The following is a 20,944-nucleotide window of genomic DNA, read 5'->3' as shown; positions in this document are numbered from 1 at the left end:
AACTAAACTTTAATATGAAAAAGATAAAACACACTGTCATCTCATCTTGTCCCGTTCTGCTTCTCAGTTACAGGAGCAATGATATGCTTTCAGTTTTGCGACACTTTTGCCCTAGAAAAAGCTTTATCATCGAGTGTCTGTGACTCTGTGCGTTTGTGTGTGTGTATGCATGGCTTGCAGAATAGAGTTCTGTTTACACAGACCACAGTGATAATTTTGTAGTAAATGAAATATTGATTCAGTAGTTTAGATTATGGGCATTTTTTGTATTTTTTTTTTCCAAAAATTAAGTCTCCTAGTGAATATGTACCTGTTACTGATCAAGGTGTCTTGTAATGAACACATATTTGTGGCTGATTTCAATGGCTAGAATTTAGAAGTGTTGCAAAGTGGCCACTTACTGGACCATCTTAAATATGCTCATTACGGTAAACTTGCTATGTTTATACACATATGATACCTTTTGTTTTTGCTTATATACAGGTAAATACTGTTATTTAGCGTTTGAAGGTCAAGTGATTTTTTTTTTTTAAATTAATATAGTCAGTTATATTTACTTCTATGACCTTGAGCATGTTACTTAATTTTCCTGTCCCTCAGATTTACCTCATCTTCTGAAATAAAGATGAAATAGGCCCTGTTTTGTGGGATTATGGTGAAAATTAAGTGAATTACTATTCACTTAAGATCCAGCAGCAGGCTGTTGCGTCGACTCGATAGGCCTGACCCCTGGCTGGGCCCTTGACCGGGGAGCTGAGGCAGAGTGGCCCGTGTCACAAGAGGGACACTCAGTGACTGCTTTTAGGTTACAATTTATGTTCATCCTCGTTCCACTTACATTTGGGATTGGGCAAATAATTCACGCAGAAATCTAAATATGTAATATTCGAACCTCCTTGGGTCTCAGACCTGCCATTTATTTGGTATAATACTTTATTAACCATTCTCTAGAATTTATGTAACAGCACCATGTGGAATGCTCAGAACTCTAGACACTTGAGTGTGAAGTTCTAATCAAAATTCTTAGTGCATTGTTCTAAATATACTTGATTTTTTTTTTTTCTCTCCTGGTGTAATCTAATGCGTGGGTTGATTTGTTAATGTGCCATAGTTGAAACTCTTTGTTCCTGGAATTTTTGCTGGTCTCATATCGGGGCACCCATGTACTCAGAAACAGTGAAAGTAAATGAAGAAAACAGATAAATTCCTAAAATTAGAGCATTTTTATATCCTGAGACCTGTGAAATCTCAGCTGAAGAATGTTGTTGCGCAGTTTTTATTGTAGGTAACTAAGACATGAGCTGTGTGAGCCCATGTGAACTCACCGACCCACAGCTGGTGAAGGGAGTGTCACAGAGAGATGACTGATTAGACATTATCGGAAAGCTCCGTCACACTCGTTTGTAGAATTGTAGTTCAGCAAGCCATACCTGGTGTAATTTTTGGTTTTCTGATATTATAAGCAACAGATGAAAGGCGAAGTAGGAATTAAGGAACTGCCGTCGATATATATTTTCAGTTGTGCTTTGGAGTTCAGACACTAGAAGTGATTCTGAAATTTTTGTAATGCCCGCTGACAGACATTATGTATAAAGAACTCACATTATTGTAGGTCACTGAATTAATTGAAGAAATATCAATTGACATCGTTCCTTTAGGGAATCGTGGGCTGCTGTTGGATGTTATTGACTTTGTCAAATATGAAAATTTAGAATGAGTTTTATCTTGGGGGTGCAGGAACTTGAGGAATGAGGCGATGTGCTCTCCAAATTTATTTATTTATTTCAAATGGACCAGAAGTGGAGTTTATAGACTTATTTCTACTTCATTTCACTAAGATAAGTGCTCGAGATTTCCGCAAACCGTTGTATGTAGTTGATTATTCCCAAATGGAAAAAAAAGAGTTCCAAAAACCATTAAAAAACACTTGAGTTCTGCTCACAAGTCATTTTTTATTTTTGGGAGAGAATGGTCATAATTGAGATTCTTCTATGCCTGTTATATTTGAATGTATTTATATTCTGTCAAATATAATGTGTTCCAGATGAGATCCTTAAGAATTAAAAATTTTTCGTTGTCATTACAAGAGCAGTTGGGCAAATCCTTTTTTGCTCAAAGGCTTTCAGTGATTCCTAACTCTTCTTATATTTCAGCTCCTCATGGTGACCAGTTTTAATTGTATTACATTGAACCTGATTCCTGAGTATACTAGTTATTTCTCAGATGAATTTACGTCCTTTTTACTCCAAAATATTTTAGATTGACTAGTATGAATTTATGTGGCTCTTTTCTAACCAAGAAGATGAAGTGTTATGAGTCAGGTCAGTGTTAAATATGGCAAGATGGGCCACGTCTTCATGACAAAACTTCTTGTACGTTACACTGCCTTTTGGTATTAGTTAGTGTATGTGGTCGAGATTGTCCCGGGTATGGTCCGCACAGTACCATTCCAGTTAAAGGAGTGAGCTCACGTAAATGCTTCAAAGGGCTTTAAAATAGCATTGCTAATTTTGCCTAAATATACATTACATTTAACTATGACAGTAATTCCACATTGAGAATCCAAGCTACTTTTTAATTCCAAGGAGCCCAACTTCAACAGTATTAGCTGGGGAGACACCCTTGTCTCTGCCTTTCCAGACCCCCTGCCAGATTCTCTACAACTGGAAGAAGACAGAGTTCTGTGTTTTGGACTTGGCTCTCTAACTGTATGTAACTTTGGAATAGTCACTTAACATTTTTGTCCCCTCTTTCTTCATGTGTCAAAGGAAGTTCTTAGATTATTTTATAGACCATTTTTTAAAAATACATATATTTTAAATACCTATGAATTCACCAAGTGATATTTTGAACATCAGAGGAAGTACAAAATAAATGAAGTATTTTGAATTAGTTGGCGTGAAAACAGCTGATAGTCATTTAAGACGGCACGATTGCTTCCCCAAAGGAGCATTATATACAGTAAGGAAGAACGTAGTGTGGGTTTGGATGATCTGGGATGACTTTCCAGAGAGAAGGATGTTTGAGTGGGCTCGGACAAGACTTAGATAGGAGGGAGAGGATTTGCTGCACGAGGTTCGCCAGAGACGTCTGCAGACAGATGTACATAAATAGGGACACTGTGTGTGGAACTATGCGGGCCTTGCAGCTGGACCAGAAAATTCTTCTTGGGAAGGTCGTAGGAAACGGGCTGGATATTTTGAGATATGGACGATTTTGAGTGCCACCACGAGGACTTCCCATTTGATTTTGTGGTAAATGGAAGCTTTTACGTTTTTGAGCAAATAAAGTGATAAATGCAACATCTTAAGGAAAGGGGGGATTCCATTTTATTATGCAGATGATCTATAGATGTGAACAAGAGAATTCGATGGCAGGGGCCAAGAACAGCAGCCAAGGTATTTTATAGAAAGGGAGTTTCAGAACAGAAGGCCTTTGCCCTGTTTTGTTTTGAATACATAGGACATTTCCATGGTGAGTATATGAAGGGTTGGTTTCTGCATTTACTGCTATTTTTTTGAACCACGGATGTATAACGTGGGAAACGGTCTCCCAGAGTACATTTTTCCTAGCTCTTACTCACCTAGTTTCAGAGTAAGGCTCTAAATAAATTCTGATTTAATAACAAACCCGTAATCCACCCAATTCTATCACCGAAAAGCTTCCCAAGTGATTCCTTCCGCCTGACCTTGCGTGCCCGTGGTTTGGTTGTTTCGACCATGCCTTGTCTGACATTTTTCTCATCCAGCCTTGGTGGATATGAGAGGTATCTCTCATGCAAAGCTGCCATGTACCTTTGGAATGGACGTGGTTGGCTAACTCCACCCTGGTTTATTGCTCAGAGAAGTACATTAAAAATCAGAAGGGTGTTAGAGTTACAGTTTTAATCTTCTCTACTTATCTATATACTCTTTTAATGCTAAAACTCTCTTATGCCACTACAGAATTCATTTCTTTTCCTGTAAAGAATGATTTTATTTTGCCCTGTGTTGCGCTGTCTCACCAGACAGTCCACTCCTTAGAGGCAGAAAATTAGTTTTAATTGCTTTCGCTCGTCCAGAACACTTAGCACACATTGGTGGTCAGAGTTAAAATACTTTCCTTAATATTTATATGTTACTATTCACCAGTAAATAAGAATTGTATTTTATTTTACAGACTTCATCTTAAGTCATGTTATAATGTGGTAGATCACATGTAGAACAATAGGCGAAATTTTTAAGACATCTCAAAGAGATCATGGTTCTCACCACATGACCGCCTGGTCAGATAATGTGCTTCCTTGTTGGTAGTTCAGCCTTCTCAATCCAGGTTTGCATTTCCCTTTTATTTCTTACACCTGCTGGTAGAGATCTCTTTTCTTACCAAAGTGTATTTGAGGAGGGCTTATCAGTCTAATCTTTTTTTTTTCCAGTGCGACTCTCACACTCCTGTCACTTCTGTTAGTGATCATTATGGAAATGAGTTGTAAAATTATAAAATGACATAACTTGTATTACAGGGGTGTTTTATTTCAGAATAGCAATGCAGATCTGTCCAAAGCCATGCGCTATGCCAAGGATGTGGGCAGGAGAGGCCGAGGGCTCCTCCCAGCCTCTGTGCCGGAATGTCCTGCACGTCACTAGCATCCTTAATTGCAGGCAGTGCACCTGAATGTAAATTTAGCAAGAGGGAGGTACATTAAAAGGTATTGTCATTCCAACTACACATACGGTTATCGGTTATCACATAGGAAAGCCCAAAGGAGAGCAGGGTGGGATCATTTTAAATGGACAGTGGGGGCAAGGGACGATGACCCTGGAGGAGGTGCAGCAGCAGCAGCAGGAAGCGTTAAGATTGGGTTCTGGGAAAAGAGGTCTGTCATGATAGGAATTCGAACTTGAACAGTCTTAATAGATAATCTTGTTAAGAAATTACTGGTTTCTGAACTGAACACCATAGCTCACAGGGGTTAAGGGACTCGTTTGCTATTGCAATCTGTAGTAATGGCAGACTCAAAAGAGACTTAGATGTCTTGCCATCTTGCCCTCATTCATTCATTTAACAAACATTTACAGCCTGCTTCCTGTTGGGCAGGTGATAGGGACAAATCGATATCTGAGATACAGTTCTTACTTCTAATGGATTACAGGGGCGACTTCAGGTAAGTCAGAAAGTGAAACACAAGGTGATGAGTGTTATGATCATGGTTGTTTAGGTGGCTTAGAAAGGTACCGCACCTGCTAGAAAGGGGGGCCGAGGTCCCAGGAAAGGCTTCTGCGGGCAGAGCCCACCCCACGTCGCGCTGGTTCACTAGTGAGAGTGCAGGCATCTCAACGATAGTTTAAAATGGAACTTACGTAACCGCATCCTCTGCTTTTAATTTTGAATCTTTTTCAATAGCTAGAGGAATTGAGTCCACTTTTTAAAATAGCACATTATGGATGTACTTGGCGAGTTCTCCACTGAGCCAGAACATCAGACTTCACTCTGTAATGCAGGGTGTTGTGTTGGTTCACTTATTTCGCGGTGCTGCTAGCACGAGAAGCAAAGAATGAAGGAGAATGTTGGTTCTGTGCTCTGGAAAGAAAGCGAAATAGAAGCTACATTAGTACATATTATACCCTAGATGTAAAAAAGGAGAAACGACTTGCGTTTTGTAAGGTGTGAAGTGACCATTAATGATGTGTTTAATCTGAAAAGTGTTTATGGTTTGAACTTGGTGTGCGAGAATAATTTTGTCAAAAAAACATGATTTACTCTTTGCGGATCTTATATGTGAAATATATTTTGAATGGATTAAAAAATAAATACCAAAATATTGAGAAGAAAGTACAGATCAATCATGTGACATCAGGGCGTGGAAAACCTGCCTCAGGATAAAATCGAAGATATAATGAAGGAAAAGTTTGATAAATTTGATTGTGAAATGAAAATCTTAATTGTTAAGAACTTGAATGATATTTTAAAAGCAAATGAAAACCTTAAAAAGTATTTTCAGTTTCTAACATATCACTCACATATGAAGACTCTCCAGACTACAATACAAAAAAGCGATGGTTTTAAAGGAAAATGGGCAAAGATCATGAGCAGACAGTTCAAAACAAATAAAAAAAAGCAAATGGCAAATGAATTTCTTAAAATTATTACGCCTACTTATAATTGAAATAATCTCTAATTGGGGCACACTTTTTTCATCCGCCATCCTGGCAACACTCAGTGCCAGAGAGGTTTCTGATCAACCTGCCCCCAGGTGTAGCATTTGAGGGGGGCAGTTTGGCGGTGGGAATAAAAGGCCTTGAAAATGTTTACATGCTTTACCTTGACATTTTCAGCTTTTAGGAATTTTCCCTCAGATAGATCAGAGACCAAAGCAAAGATAAAGGGATGTTTATTATTGTATTTTTATGGTGGTTAATCTCTCTAAATGTCCGACAGAAGAGGGCCAGCTGAGTAAACTGTGAATATACAAATGACGGACCACATAGCTGCAGCCATTCGAAAATCATGTTTCTGAAGACTAAGGATATTGAAAGTGCTGTTATTGTCTTAAGTTAAAAAATCAAGTTTCAAAATAATGTACGCTATAATCCCAATAGTTGAAAAATGAAGTATATATGTATAAGCAAAAGATTAGAGAATCACACACTATACAGATATTGTGGATATGTCAATTAAATGTGATTTTGAAAAAAAATTTGCAGTATTTTCTATAGTTGCATACGTTTTAGTGAGAAAAAATTAAGAATTACAGACTATCAATATATATTGAATTATGATCATAGTGTGTTTATACAGATAATTAGCCAAATGTATTTCTCTATTCCTAGGGCAATATGATACATCAAAATTAAATAATTAGAATTGTAGTTTAAATAAGTTTCTTAAATTACTGAACATTGTTCAAATGACAGTTCAAATTAAATCAATATGTATTTTCACCTGAGGGTGCTACAGAATAACGCCACCATAGTCTTATATTTTTAGTATACCAGAGGCGAAAATATACTGAGCTTTTGCTTAAGTTATTTTAAATAGGAGAAAGGCAAAAACTTTCAGTGGGAGAATCAACATTTTTATATATAATACCAAAATACCAAAAAGTTATAGTGGTTTGCATTGTTTTTCACTTTTAGCAATATTGTAGCTATATTGTGTTTTTCAGTAAAATATGGATATTATAGCAGCACATTCATTGGTGAAAAGTAAAATAATTCTATCAAAACGACTGGTATAGCATAAAGTAAAACTGAGTGTAAGCAGTAATACATGGCTTGCAAACAAAATTGGGACACGGTTTTTAACTGATAGCATTCTAATCGAAACAGAAATACATTTCAGGTTACTGTTTGTGGCGATAGAAAGAAATGGTAGAAGAGTGATGTGGAAGAAAAATGGCTTATATCATTTGAGAATATGCCTTGGTACTTTTAGTTGGGGGGGGGCGGGGGGGAAGGTGATTGATTAGATCTATTTTCAAAGACTCCTAGCCGTGGATTTGTCTTATAGTCTGTCATCCAGTGAGATTCCTAGTTTTCCGGTTTGGTAGCTCGTGATAGGATCTGCTGTTTAAATGCTCTGATATGGAGTGCCCACCCCACTGAGCTTCCGTGCTCTGAGCTAAGTCATTCAGCGCAACCTTGAGCAGTTTCATCAGATTGTTTACTGTCCCTTCACACAGAGGCAAGTGGAAAGTTTACAGAATTAGGACAGAAACAAACAAGAGGCAGTCAGAGAAAACAAGAATAAGGAGAATGCATTGGAACTCCAGCTTTATCGATCTTTATTCCCGAAACTTCCGTTACTTGTTTAGAAACATGATGATGTTGACGGTGACGATGACGACGGTGATAATGATGTTGACAGAGGCGGCAAATAAACTTTATTGAGCACTTACTCTGAGCCGTACGCAGTGCTTTCCTTGGGTTATCTCTGCTGGTCAGCCAGAGAGTGTTGGGAGAGGTCGCGTGAGGGGAGCCGCCGCAGGCCGCAGCGCAGAGCTATTGCTTGCGTGGTTGTCCCTGGAAAAGTGGGAAAAACAGAGGAGTTACTGCATCGTGGTATCAGAGGGGGCTGTGTGGTCTTTGTCTCCAGTTGCTGGCGCAGAGCGTCTGACACCCTGGGAATGTTCCGAGTGCTATGAGCATCTTTCGGTCTAACGAGATGACTCTTGGGGCCCTAGATAGCTTTAGGATGGAGGCTGGTCACCAGAACACTGAGCCCTGCCCGGAAGGAACTTTCAGCCCCACCCGGCAGCTCTGGGGACAGGGGCGGGCTGAGAGCCCGTCAATCACCAAGGGCCCATGGTGTAATTAATCATGCCTATGTAACGAAACTCCACAAAACCACCTAAGTGCCGAGTTCAGAGAGCTTCAGAGTTGGCGACCGCACCCATGTGCACCCCAGTTCCATGGGGACATGACTCCTGTGTGGGGACCCTTCCGGACTGACTCTTTAACCTCTTCATCTGGCTCTTCATTTGAACCATGTTTTAGTAAACTGGTAATAGTAAATAAAGTGTTACCCAGAGTTTTATGAGATGTTCTGACAAATTATTGACTCTTATTGGAAAAGTTAATCTCGGGAACCTCCTGACTTTGTAGTCAAGCCGAGCAGAAGTGTAGGTAATCTGGGGACCTGTTACTTGTGACTGGCCTTGGAAGAGAGGCAAGTTCTGTGGGGCCGAGCCCTTAAACTTCTCGTCTGCCACCGACCCTGGGGACTTAGTGTCAGAACTGAATTGAACTGTGGGACATCCAGGTGGTGTTAGAATTTGGTTGGTGCGAGGAGGTAAAACACCTCTCATTTGGTATCAGAAGTGGTGTGAGTGAAAACAGCTCACGCGTAATTAGAAGCGCTGAATTAAAGGCTAAAAAATTCAACGAGGGAGGTAAGGTTGCGATAGGTCAAGGGCAGCGAGGTCAGTGAGAGCTAAGGAAATTAAGGCGATAGAGTAAAAGCAGCCAGATCTGGTGCTTAGGTCCAAATCTACGAATGCCACGCCCACGACAGAAAATGCTGTTTGTGGTAGTTTTTGTCCATTTCCAGCGAGCAAGGAACATTGGCCGTTAACGTGTCTGGAGGAGGAACGGGGGTCTCGGCTGTCCAGCTGAGCCTTTTCCTGGTTAGCCGACACATCTGCTGACGAGGGCGCTTCAGGGATTAGACGTGTGCGAGGTCATTGCCCGTGCGACTGTGGGGCCTGAGTTCCAGTCTGGCCAGCCTGGCCGGAGGGAGGAGGCAGCCTGCGGATGCGATGGGCTGGGCGTGAGTGAAATCAAGCCGGTGGCTCAAGATCCGGAATGTGACACGAGGGGAAGGAGAGAGCGAAGAGGCCAGCAGGGGCGGAACACCTCCTGAGCCCTCACCGCCAGCCTGGGAAATTAGCCCACGGACCGAGGCCCGGCCGGTCACAGGCCCAGGGTGAGGGGGCAGTGCTCAGTGCGGCCCCTCGTCGGTAGGGACAGAGGGCAGGGGTCCCCTGCAGGGTGGAGGCTGGTGCAGGAGAGGCGTGGTCGTGTTGCCAGGGATCGGAGGGCCCTACCCAGTCTCCCTGGGACTCAGCCTTACTTCGCTTACTTTTCGTGTGTTGGCCATTGTTTGTTGTAAGGCTGGAGCTTTTCCCTTTACAGCGTTTGGGGTTTCGCTTAATCGTCCTGGTGTAGAGCATGGGCACAATGCGTTATCTACAATTTATTAGTTTGGTTTATTAAAAAGAGGAAAGATCTAAGATACAAAGCCGTATGAATGTAGACCCCTTCTAGATTTGAATAGTTTCTTCCTTAATCGTCTACAGTCTGGCCTTGTTCATACCCAGTTTGTTCATGCGTTGAGTGAATCATCTTCATCGAGTCTTTGTAATGCATAGGACTTTTTTTTTTTAATTATTTAGATATAATACTTCTTCCCTTCTTTGTACTTATATTTCATCAGCTGGTGAACAATTAAATGGTACAGTTACAGCAAGAACAACTGATAATAAAAGGGTGGGAGCCAGGCAACCACCGTTGGTGAGTGCATGACTCGGCATGGGGAGCGCGTGCAGAGGAGGGGGTGCCCGCAGAGAGCGGCCCACGGGTGCCCACTGCGCGGGGGGCGGGGGCATCGGCTCTGCGTGTCAGACGAGGTCTGCAGGCCCTCCGTTCCCTGTCCCTGCGCTGTCTTAAGAGTCCGCGGTCCTTCAAGAATCTGTCGTGCACATGTGAACCGTACGCCATATTTTTAATTACTGGTAGACGGGAACAATGTGACGCATCGGTAATTGAAAATGATATCATTGTAGAGACCAGACTTTCAAATGAAAGTTGTAAGAAGGCTCAAATTTGTAACCAGAACTGGTTTTATGGCAGTTGAATTTATTTTGGTAGTAACGGTAAGAAGTGATGCTCCGCATTGCTACGGGAGATCTGTTTCTTAAACTTATCCTCTCATTAGAGTCTTCCTCCTCACAGCTCTGTGCACATGCATTTGTCTGAGTGTGTGTGTGTGTGTGTGTGTGTGTGTGTGTGTGTGTGTGTGTGTGTTTTGGTTTGTTTTAAGATGTGATCCTAAAAATACACACACGGAAATTAAAATTTAGTTCCACTGTACCCCATAATCTTCCCTTGTTTTGTTCTGTTGCTAAGTCAGAAATTCACGTTACTAGATTTTTCTCTATTGCTATCGAGATCATTTTGTTATATTTCAGTTTTACTGCAGAGCAAGCAGCAGGACCTAATGGGCCATAAGAGGGAAATTCGTTGTTTAAACAATGATCATCTTTTGTATTCCGCTAACCTGAAAAGAGGAAGGCACAATTCTTCTGTCACACGGCGAGAGAAGGTGAATGAGTGAGCGTCAGAGTCAGAGTTCACCTTAAAATCTACAACTGTCTCGTGAGTCAGCAGTAACGTTCCCAGCTCACAAGACAAGACTATACACTGCGCCCAGCTCAAGCCACGTTTTATTCACGGCCAAAGGGGGGCCATGGCCGAGCGGCTCTTCTCTCCCTGGGTGTGTCCCATGTTTCCTCGCGAACAGGTTTGGACGGTGCGTTCTGGGCAGAATGGCCACAGAAGCGATGCTGTCCATTTCGTCGTGCCGAACGATGGTCCGGGCTCATCTGGCACGTTTCTGCCCCTGCCCTGGAGCTACTAGGGACATCTGGTTCCTTTTAGAGGAGAAGGACATTTAGAAACTAAGATCTGGAGCCCAGGGGTGCCCATCGCTCTGGGGAGAGCTTCGCTTCTCGGTCGTCGTAGTGAACAAATCCAGGAAATACGGGCTTGTATGCACATACGTGTACACCACACACACACACACACACACGATTGGTACGTACGTGTGTATGTGCCTGCGATTGATCCTTCTGTCTGATACGTTCACACGGACATCCCAACTCCAGCCCCAAACAGCAGGCCATCGTGCTCCTCGCGGTCCCCAGCTCTGTCATCACCCCCTCAGGGCGGGCAGCGCCGTCGCGATCGAAAGTGTTTCCGCCGGGCAGGCAGCAGTGGGTACGGATTATAGAAAACGAGAAATTACCGAGTTAAAATTGACTTCTCTAGTATTTTAGTTTTTTAAAAATTATTATTCTAAGGTTTGACCGACAGGGTTTTGGTGCTCAGCTTGAGATCCCGTTCCAGGCGATGATAATAGCGCCGGGATGTGTGCCGGCCGTTTCTGATATTGAAGATAGTTTCTGAAGCAGCAGCCATCTGTATCGTTAAGGCAGCTCCTCCTTGGGTTTCTTCTGGATTTATTTCTTGGCAGCTCGATAAGCGTTAGCTATTAGCCAAAACAATTTTTGTTGAGCCTTGTTTATTGCTTTGCAATAATGAGAACAGTTTATTGAGTCCAGTAATTTTGTGCTTTTTATTGTCAAGCCACAAAGCGTTCTTGTTTTGTGATGATGCCACGGACAAGTCGTTTAAACAGCTCTCGTGAAAGGCTGCGTAGCTCCGAGAGGTTATCATTTGGAGTGGAGGCATGGCGGTCGGAGGAAATGAGCCAAAGTCAGAAAAGCCTTTTCTGAGCCATCGCGTCTGTAACTGGCCTCGGAGTGCTCTGCGCTTCATGTCATAAAGGAGCCTCCGGTCCTGTGGGTAAATGTTATCAGCAGGGACCTCATCATTTCTGAAAACAGCTCTTTCTTTTATTCCATAGTGTTTGAGCAAGAACTACGAATGACAGAGTGTTTTTTTTTTCTTTTTGCAGGACAACATATGGATGTAGGGATTCTTCTGCTATTTTCGAATGAGTGCTTTGTGATATAAAAAGCAAAGTCAAATTTAAAATGAATGGATGCTGAGACAAACTTAAGGTGTTACTTGGTTAAGTCTCTTTTTTTTTTTCTTTGAGTCCGGAGGATTAGTTTTCTTTTTTATGTGGTTGCCGTATGCCTAATTTTCTTTTGAAGGATAAAATATAATTACTTGTCAGCTAAAAGTTTATGGCAGACATGTTTTTGCCAATAGCTTCAAAGGTAGACCTCGATTGTAAATCACTTGTAAGTCACACAGAGCACACAGGGTGTGGGCAGACCAGTCGAAGAGCTGTGAATGACTGTGTGGGGAAGGGAATTGAGTGAGGGCCTGCTTTATTCTTTTCCTTTAAACATATTTTCTTTTTCTCGTGAGTCTTTTATTTCTCTGGTCCTCGTCTAATGTGACTTTAGTTGCTTCTTACCCCATTTCCCCTTCTTTCTGCCCCCCTCTCTCAGATCCAAACTCACACACAAATACACACGTGTTCACACTTGAATTTAAATAGTTGACATGCTTAGAAATATTCCCTAATGGCGATCACAGAGGACATTGTAATCAGTGTGTGTGTGTGTGTGTGTGTGTGTATGGGTATTCACACACGCGTCATTTTACATGCTGACTCGGTCAAGGTACTTGGCTCGTTGCGGAGATTCCGCTCACGTTTGGTAAGCGAGTGAGTACGTGAGTTTAAAGAGAGGAGCGGCAGACAGTGAGGGCCACAGCGAGCCAGGCGATGGGGAAGGCAGGTCGCACGGAGACGCCGTCCGCGCAGCGGAGATGCGTCGTCTGCAGAGCTGGTGACGTCGGTTACTCAGTGATCCCGTGGGACAGGTGCTCGCTCGCGCCCCCTTCTGTACCCCCCCTTTCCGCGCCACGTGGAGTGGAACGACCTGTATGGCAGAAGCCATTCCGAACCGCTCGGGACGTGTGCTTTCAAAAACGCCGCCGGGAACGTCCAGCTTCGCACGTCGCCACCTCGTCGTTCCAGCGCCTGGAGACGGGAGCCGATGCCGGGGATGCGGAGGGCCCCTGGGCCTCTTTCCCGAGCGTCGGGTGTTTCGGCCGGGTCCACTCAGGCCGGGGGTGGTGACCCACGCCCTGGTCAGGATGTTTTTTTGAACGACTTTTCTAATGAGCCTGAAGTGCCCGGGAGAAGGCGCCGCCTCCTCCGCCCCTTTCCAGAAGGTCAGCGTCGTCCTCTGTGAGACGCAGGAGCATGAACAGCGCAAACGCAAGCTCCGGGTTGCGGTTCAGATCAGGACCCCGGCCCCTGGGTTCTCTTCCTCCCCGTGCAGGTCTCTGCTTAAATGTCCCGTTGTCACCGAGGCCTCCTTTGGCCATCTGACTCGAAACCCCTGCCTCCCGCCCACCCGATCTTGCTTTCCCGTCAGCAACACTTGACATGTTCTACCTTTTCTTTCCCGATCCCAGGGCTCACACATAAGTCAGAACCTACGATCCGAGGACTCGGTCCACACTAGCAGCGTCTTGTACGTGCGGCTGTTATTGCATTGAGCAGGTTGCGGTAGGAAGTTTTTTTTCTGCACCAGACTCTAAACTCAAAAACGAACGAACGACCTTTCCGTTACTAGGGACACATTCAGGGCACTGTGCATGCTCACGCTGTACATTCCCTGAAGGACGCGCGTCCAGAAGAGCCGTCCACGGGTCAGGGGCCAAAGTCTCACCGTCCGAGTGTGTCGGCCACAGCCGTCTGCGTGGTGCTGCCGCTGCGCTGGCGGTGACGCCGGCCCCTGCCTGTGACGCCGGCCCCTGGCGGTGACGTGGCTTCCTTCCTCCCCGCATCTGTCTCTGCACGAGGAGCTCAGCTTGCTCTCGCCTTCCCGCAGCCTGGGAAGTGGGCAGCGGCGAGAACAACTTGATGATTTGGACTTAGGATCGACTCGTGTATTTTCGAGAAGCAGGCTTTCTGTTGCTTTTGGGGCTGAGTCGAGTTCGTACTCTAAGATCAGCAGTTTCTGCCTGATAATTTAAAGAAAAATTCTGATGACACGATCACCATCTCCGAGTGTCTCAGAGATAAGCCAGATGGCTCATTTCTAGACGAGTTTTACTGCTAATTAAAGAGAATATTTTTTCTCTCACATGCTCAAGAGTGAAGATATTTATTGCCAAAATATTCGCGAGCTGGGCAAGCTCCATCGGGTTAGGAAAACCTAATTGGGTGTTCTCCACGTCGCATAACTCTGGCACTTACATGAAGAGAGCCCGGGGAGTAGCCGGGACTCACGGTATCGATAATAAGGGCTGCTTTTTTAATAGCTGTGTATTAACTCAAGAAGTTAAAGTACAAGTCACTAAAATTTCAAAGAAAAACAGAAGCAACTGGTCCCTTTACTTCCACTTAGGCGAATAGTTTTGCTTTTATCATGTTCTGAGTGTTGCTGTTAGCCCGTGTGAGGTGGCCTGCATGACTGCATTGCCCTTATTTTGACAAAAGGTCATTATCTGGCTGAACATGTTCTAGCAGTCAATAAACACATAATGCACGATTGCAGATTCTTTGAAGATATTAAGTGCTATCTCATTCTGAATGTGGAAGGTGTTTCTTCATAAATGTTTAAAAATCTCTCTCGGCAGGGCTTTGATGTGACAACCAATAAATATACCATTGGATGAGTGTTAGCAAAAGACCGATCACTATGAAGTGCTTTCAAATTATTTAAGTGCAATAATAAAGTATTACTTTGTTTGGCAAATAAATTAGCATTGATTTAATTCTTTCTTGTTGATTTATATTGAATAATACAGAAAAGTTTTCGACGGGGCTGTTTTTACTGTCTTCTAGTGATTTACTTTTGATTTTTATTTAGATAATTCATAATACCTAATTATCTGTGGGGAACAGTTGCCACTTGCAATATAGATGGTTTTATATTTTTACCTAAACTTATGTGGAAGTACAAATCCTGTCATTTATGTTAGAAAAGATTTAACCACGTGCCGTTTAGAAAGTTGTTGATGAATGTCATTTTATCTAAAAATTCCAGACTTGAACTGACTTGCTATTTTTCTTACTCTCAAAATTAGTTTTTATTTATTTGATGAGCAAATACCCACGTTAAACATTTTAACAATTTTGTCATTCGGAGTTTGACAACACGTGCCATTTTGACATCTGCAGAAGGTTTTGTTCTGGAAGGCGAAAGCGTTCCGATATGTATTGTTGTTGTTAGCGTTATCGTTAGTTGAGAAAATGACTGGCGTTCGCCCTTGTCTTTCAGCACGGTTTCTCTCCAGTATATTCATTCACATGATAAGGGAACTGTTGTTATGCTCAGTGAAATACCAGCAACGTTTGTTCCCCGAGGTAGAGCAATCTCCTGTGAGGTCATTTTAAGGTGCGGTGTTATAAAATTTTCTTCATGTGTAAGCGTCACGACCTACCTTGCAATTTTAAACGTGATTTGTATTTAACTACCTATAACCACTGTAGTCCAGAAAAATGGATACATAATTTATATTCTCTCATTAGATAAGTTCTTGGAATGGAATATAAATTTTCCTTCACCCATCAGTTTGGGTGGGAAGCCGACATTGCACATGGTCTTCGTTATCTCAGTAGGACTTTTTTACTGTGAGGTTTACAAAAAGCTTTCAGTCATATTTTTAATTCCAGTCTCCTCTATTGTGTACAGATGCTACATATCTCGGTTTTCAGTTAATAAACAGCTCGTATTCTACTCTCAATTAGCCTTTCAGTAAATAGGATTCAGAATAGTCTCATTAGCCTTTAGATAAATATCATTTTAATTAAATATGCATAAATATGGAAAGATCTAGTGCAAAGCAAGGCAGTAATGATATGTTTCATATTTTTATTCTTATGGTATTGTGTACCTGTTTTCGATGGGGAGTAATTGCACCATTAGGAGTCTGTGCTCACTTGTTCTTCGTGTTTGTAACGATCCTGAATCCGTCATTTGACCTCGCCTTTATCACAGCGCTAATGGAATTGATATGGTAGCTTCTCGTGTGCCAAGAAGTAAAGAACTCGGCTTTAATAACTCTGCTGATTCAGAAAATTGATTTGTTGCTTGCAGGACTTTTGTAACTATAGATGTTTTAATGCAATTGGATGTCATAAAAACTCTTCCATTTTTCAGCTGGTCATTAAAATCGTTGTTACGAAGCTGCAGAGGCGGTTGGTTAAGAAAGGAGCTTTAGCGGTAGCCAGACCTGACTTCCGACCTCGGGTGTGCCACGTTTAACTGTAGGGGGCGCTGGCTCAGCGTTGCTTCGTTCAGCATGGTCTCGTTACGGCAGCGATGAGAACATCTGTGTATATGTACGTCCAGCGGGGTCCACCACGCGGAGTTTACTCATTCTCCCTGCATCTGTGGGGCTTCTCTCTGGGGACTCGGGTGTCCTCGCACACCCCGAAGGTGTGCTGGGCGCCCGCGACCCTGGGATGGCGGGGTGTCCTGTCCAGGATGGGTCCCTGCCTGGCGCCCTGAGCTGCAGGATGGGCTCTGGCCACCTGTGACACTCGACTGCAATAGCAGTTTTATTCATCTTTCTTAAATGTATGCGTAGCTCACGTTGACTTCAGCGTCGACCATCCAGAGTGTTCTGGGTCTTTACGCAGAAGTTTGGTGATGTTTTTGTGACCAGAACTACACTGTTTAATTATCCTGATCGGCTTGTCGTAAAGTTGGTTTCATTCAATGTTGTTTTGCTGAGAGTCGCAGCTTCTAAGAACCTGCTCCACGCCACCCCTGGGGGATCGTAACAACAAGTCCTGCCTCAAGGACGGTTTTGTGAAGTAACCGAGATAATAAGACTTAGTAAGTATTAAAAAGTGTAGGTTTTATTATCCTAAAAAAGTTCGAGAACTTTTATGTTCCAAATATATTTAATTTTCTGAAAATTTTTTAAATCAATTTTTGCCTTTGAGACAATTACAGAATGTTGACTAAGTGGATAAGTATGCAAAGCTTTAAACTTTTTTTGGGGGGGGGGTTGCCTTGAAGGCCAATATAATCAGCACATTGAAAAACATTACACAGTTGACATTTAATAAAATGGAATCGAATTTGCATGACTTCAATTGGTATTAGATGATCGTCATGCAATTTTGCTTATTTCCTGATATATAATTGTTCTATATTCTCTGCCAAACTAAATTGTAAACAAAAATTAATTAGAAATTATTTTTTGGCTTCCTCCCTAAAATATGGGGGAAATTTTTTTTTCTGATCACCAAGTCAGTAAAAGATCGTTGGATTTTAACCTCATATATTTTTGATGGATGCTTCCTTTTCCCCTTGATTTTTAAAGAAAAATGGATAAATAAAACAATTAACTATTCATGGAAGAACGTTAAATTAATTTATGGTGTAGTCATACCACATATTATATTATGCTATTAAGGCATATTTATATTTGTGTATATGTAACTATATATACATGGAAAAATGTGTTAGAATTCAGAGCAAATTGTTTATATTTTAAAGTAATAACATGATTTTGTTTTACTTTGATAATTTGTATTTTTAACTGAAAACACGTCAGATGTGTCCCTTCTTTCTTGCCGCTGCTCTTTATTCTTTATAATTTTAGGTTAGTTCACTTAATTTCTCTGTGAGCAGAGTATTGCGCCCACGAAACAGTTGGGGCTTGGAGAAGGTTAGTTGTTTGGGTCACGGAGCTAGTAAACGGTGCTGGATTCGAACCCAGGCCCTTTTAAACCCGCAGCCTGAGATTTTAAACATGACGCTCCATCTACTGCATTTCAAGTCACACATGTTCTCGAGCTTGTCGTGTGAGTCTTGCTGCCGCTGGTTTTATTGTGTTTGGCCTACCTTCCTAATCTCACGGGAATCACGTTCGCGAGGCCCCGCGCAGGTCATCCGTTGTCACGTTTACGGAATGCAGGAAGCCTGCCGCCAGGTTCGGGGGTCCCGGTGGTGAAGGCGGGGCTGCGTGCTGTTTTCCGTCGACGTCAGAATCCGCGGGGCCATTTGTTAGGGTCTCCTGTTTCCAGGCCTCACCCTCGATGGGGCGTGAATGAGCCGGTCGAGGACCAGCCCGGGAAGCAGCGTGGTAAGCGGTGCTGGTGGCTGTTGGTGGCAGACACCTCTCTGCCTCACAGGACGGTTCTTTCGTCTGAAGCTTTTTCCTCCGTCGCCCTTGTCCTTTGATCCGCTTCTGCTCTCCGCGGCCACACCCAGCGAGCCTGTTTTCTCTGGCGCTGGGCAGGTGTGTCTCCAGTGTGCAGACAGGACTTCAAGTCTGCAGTTTCGGTCCTGGGGGCCGGTTAACCATTCAGCCGAGAATCTCCAGCTCAGCCCCTCCGGGGGGGGGGGGGCTGGGTGGGGGAGGGGCAGCACCACCCCTGCTGACTTCTGTTAGCATCAAACTCATTGGAATTTTGAGCATTAACCAAAAATATTCAAGTCGCCTTGCTAGAGCACAGTGTCATCTTTAGGCACATCTGATGTAAAAGCCTCGGCTTAGTGACAGCAGCCGGACCTGATTTCACGTAAGAAGTTTCCTGAACCATCGACGGCTGCAGCTAACATCTGAGGCCGCGTCCACGTGCCCGCAGCCAGAACCCCTGCCCCCCGCTTCCCCGCTCGCCCGCCGGGCTCGGGGAGAGCGTTCCGGGGTCCGCCTGGTGCTCGGTCCCCGCGAGCCTGGAGTCACGACCACAGCCATCTAGCTGGTGCGGTGCTTGCTGGACGCTCGGGACCGGACCGTCCCCTGGTTTTGATGAGACCTGTACAGATGGCTTTCCTGCTTCATGCTGTGAAAGGTGCAAGGCGCCTGCTGCTCACTCGTGCGTCAGGCGGGTGGTGATTGTGATGAGGGCGGCGTGGGAGGGGCACGTCCGGCAGAGCTGCTAAGCTCTGTCCTTCCCCCCCAACGTCGCATCTGTTTTCTCCGAGAAGTAGCTTCCACCACCCAGTCCTATAGCTTTTTTCTCAAGCATTCCCCTAGGATGCTCTCCTTCCCTTTCCTTTCCTTTCCTTTCTTTCCCTTTTCTTGCCGCCCCCCCCCCCCTTCCGTCTTCAGCCTAGTCCAGGAACTTACCAGCTCCAGAATGATCAATACCAGGAAAGGTCGAAAAGGTCAGATGTGAATTTATTACATGGAGTGTTCCCTTGATTTATGCAAATGCCTTGTCAACAGGTTACCGATTTGCATTACTCAATATTCATTTATAGACCCTTGTGACTCGGTCAAACTCGAGCACGTGAGCAATTTTTAAAGACTCGGCTTCTGCCTGGATGTGCACAGCAGCTCGCGTGAGGCGGTTCGAAGTTCTTGCGGGAGTGTGTGTCTGCTTTCAGGAGCGGGTCTTCACCGAGGGCGGGAGGCCAGGGAGAGTCGGAGCACGCCTCAGCTCGGAAAGAGGCGTTTGGCCTATTTTTCTTTATGATTAAAAATTTAGGGGTGGGAGGGAAGATTTTTTTAAACTTTGATTTTACTCAATAGTGTTTCCTAACACATAAGCCATTCTTAAGTGAGTTCCTTAACTTAAAAATGGGTTCATTTAAATCCACGATGGATTCCTCCAGGGTCTCCACTCACGCCTGGGGGAGCAGGTGATTTATGAATGACCGTTCTCAGCGGAGGAGAAAGTAATTTCGCACAAAATATGTGGAATCGCATCTTGGCTTTTCGTCGTCGTCGTCTATTTTTGGTTTTACGATTCATTCTGCCCTCACCTCCCATCCTCGGAGGCTTTCCCCGTTTAGTTCATCTTCTTCACGAACAGATTTGTCTTCTCAGAACTGTGAGCATTGGCAAAACGTATAAGGAAAGTCGTTGAGGAGAATGGGAGAATTAAAGCGTCTGCCCCGGGTGGCTTTGCCAGCGGCGGCCCGAGCGTCCCAGAGTCAGGAAAGGGGTTCCCCCCCAACCGCCTCTTTTCTGCTCCCCCTTACTGTGCCGCTTTGAGAGGAGGTTTTCTTGCCTTTCCTTAGCATCTTTCTCAGTTTTAGTATTTTGACTACCCGACATTTGCCAAGTGTGTTTACAAACTTCTCATCCTTACTCCATACGCCACGCCCCCGTCCTTGTAATTTTTTTGACCATTTCTAATTTTTTTTTCCTTTTTATAGAAAATTTGTTTTCCTTTCCCTGATTTACATTTTTAGTTACATTTAAGACATGTTCACTTACCAACCGCTCTGTGGGAGGCGTGCGATCTCTCTTCCTCTCTCTATTTTTTTTCCCATCATTTATGCCACTTGTAAGTATTTCGGGATAAGTCACTTAATCCTCTGTGATGAGAAAACTGGATAATTTTGTAGGACCTTTTCCCCAATAGATGAAAAAACACAAATTGACGCTTGATTTTCACTTCAATCTTCACTAAGTTTTTCGCTTTAAGTGTCCCGGATTCTGGGTCTCTGTGAGAATAGGACGCGTGGCCTCACCGCACTTGACGGAGGAAGGTGAAGGCGAGGAGGGGTCTGGGCCGCTCATGCTGTCCCCGCCCCCCGTTTCGTCTTAGCCACGTGAGGCTGGTGCTCCCGGCGGTCCCCGCGTGCACCTGTGTTCATGGCGCGGGGTGGACTCGGGGTGGGGGGGCAGGGGGCGGGGGCGCTCTTGCAGCTCAGCCTTCCTGCTCCGGCCGCTGCTCTGCCCCTGCCGCCACCATTTTCTTCTTTATGAAACAGAATTTGCTCATATTAAAAAAAAAAAAAAAAGGAACACATCAGAAGAGATGCAAATATCAGTGATCATTC

The 20,944-nt window shown here is 43.8% G+C and overlaps 1 protein-coding gene and 1 long non-coding RNA gene across 10 annotated transcripts in view; both read left to right on the top strand.

The window, feature by feature from the left end:
• Nucleotides 1–20,944, top strand: part of IMMP2L (inner mitochondrial membrane peptidase subunit 2) — a 631,779-nt gene that overhangs the window by 99,476 nt on the left and 511,359 nt on the right. The gene's annotated exons all lie outside the window — the stretch shown is intronic.
• On the top strand, nucleotides 7,423–14,948 carry LOC118610809. Its single transcript, XR_004954093.1, has 2 exons — nucleotides 7,423–12,062; nucleotides 12,175–14,948. It is a non-coding gene; the product is annotated as an uncharacterized LOC118610809 (long non-coding RNA).

The sequence above is a fragment of the Rousettus aegyptiacus genome, unplaced genomic scaffold (assembly GCF_014176215.1).
Source record: "Rousettus aegyptiacus isolate mRouAeg1 unplaced genomic scaffold, mRouAeg1.p scaffold_m13_p_13, whole genome shotgun sequence".
In the NCBI taxonomy this organism is placed as follows: Eukaryota; Metazoa; Chordata; class Mammalia; order Chiroptera; family Pteropodidae; genus Rousettus; species Rousettus aegyptiacus.
Note: the sequence above shows the minus strand (reverse complement) of the source record. Positions and strands in the feature narration are given on the sequence as shown.